Source organism: Seriola lalandi, unplaced genomic scaffold (assembly GCF_002814215.2).
Source record: "Seriola lalandi dorsalis isolate HSWRI2012SDOR001 ecotype SW California unplaced genomic scaffold, Sedor1 jcf7180002004406, whole genome shotgun sequence".
NCBI lineage: Eukaryota > Metazoa > Chordata > Actinopteri > Carangiformes > Carangidae > Seriola > Seriola lalandi.
In genome coordinates, this window is record NW_019475061.1 from 1 (window position 1) to 1537 (window position 1537).

The window sequence follows — 1537 nt, forward strand, 5'->3', positions numbered from 1 at the left end:
TTTTTTTTTTTTTTTTTTTACTAACGATGAGTTACCTCTCCACGTTTCTCCTCCCGGCTCTATAAAGGATCAACAATCCCATCTTCACGCAAGGATCATCTGCAACATGAATCAGTTCCATGTCAGCAGCCGACACACCAGCTCCATGACAGACAGGAGGTTAATTTTACACATTAAGCCCATATTTATGGTGTTGAGATCTATGACTAATAATGTGGATGTCACAGACATGTGTAGGACTGTTTGGCCTTAGTGGAGGTATGCGCTCCACTGGGTGCCATTGTAGCTGCTGCTATGAAAACATAATGGAGGCTGAAGAGCTGACAAAGACCAGAGGCCACATTTGGGCTGAAGAGATCTGTGTCCATACAAAACATGCAAAGAGTGGTTTTGACTCAAGAGCTGAACAGCTCAAAATCAAGACAATGGCCAAAGATTTATACCATTGCAAGCACTGGTGGTCTGGCTACAGAAAAGTCCATAGACCATATTCTTAACTCGACAGCCTGGGAAGCAGGCAAAATGCCACAATTACTTTCTATGAAATGTAGCTTTGCTTTGTCATTAACCTTCCTGTCTCCACAAACACTGAGCACACTTCCCCCCCTATGTAATGATAGAGTGACTGTCTGCTCCTCCTCACCTCTGCCACATGGTCTGTATGTTTGAGGATTGGGGCTCCTCCATGATGAGTAGGTTGGAGGTCATTTCCTCCGAAGTGATCCTGTGATTTCACCACAAAACAGATGAACAAATATTTAACACAACTGTGAGCATAATCTTATTTATGTACACATTCAGAATGGCTGTCTAAGTTTCCCTGCAGACATCGGGGCCTTGAGCTATTCTTAGAATATGTTGCACTGACTGCACGACACACACTGCACGATTCACAGAAGCTTGATTTCTGTTGCAGACCACACTGAAACATCTGATCCATCCTAATAACATGTCCCTGCATTTACAGTGGCCTGTCATACCGTTAGCTAGACTCCTGCATGTGGACCACATGCTTTCTAGGCTACACAAGTTAACTTCTCCTCACGTGTATATCGTAAAGCTAATCGAAGACCTTTAGGCTGCTCACTGAAGTCAAATGTCCTGACGTGCAAACTCACATTTCCTTTGGACCCAGGTGAGGTTTTCCAGCGAACCAGGACAATCTAGAGCGACATCTTGTCCACGCTCCACACCGCGGCTACAACGTGGGATGTCAGCTGCCTTCCGTTCCTTCTTCTTCGCCTTGGGTTGCCTTCTTCTTCTGGTGTTTTGTGGCATTTTGCGCCCATTACTGCCACCATCTGGCCTGGAAAGTATTCCTAGAGTCATTTCTTTGGAGATGCCACCTTTTCTTCAAGATTGTTATTTTAGTGTCCTACTTTTCCTTCAGTGTTCCTTTCAGTGTTTTCTAAAAACATTCCAGTTTTTTCATGATCCCACTAATACTGCTATCTGATCCTAATTTCAGATTTAATTGCATCTCAACCTGGTTATCTCAAAGGGCTTTTCCATACAGCCCTGTGTGTGTGTGTGTGTG

General features: G+C 44.1%; 1 long non-coding RNA gene across 1 annotated transcript; it reads right to left on the reverse strand.

Annotated features, from left to right (window-relative positions):
• Positions 1–6: 6 nt before the first annotated feature.
• Positions 7–1273, reverse strand: LOC111668954 (uncharacterized). Its single transcript, XR_002761758.2, has 3 exons — positions 1119–1273; positions 644–724; positions 7–99 (listed from the first exon to the last, which is right to left on the reverse strand). It is a non-coding gene; the product is annotated as an uncharacterized LOC111668954 (long non-coding RNA).
• Between the last annotated feature and the right edge of the window lie 264 nt (positions 1274–1537).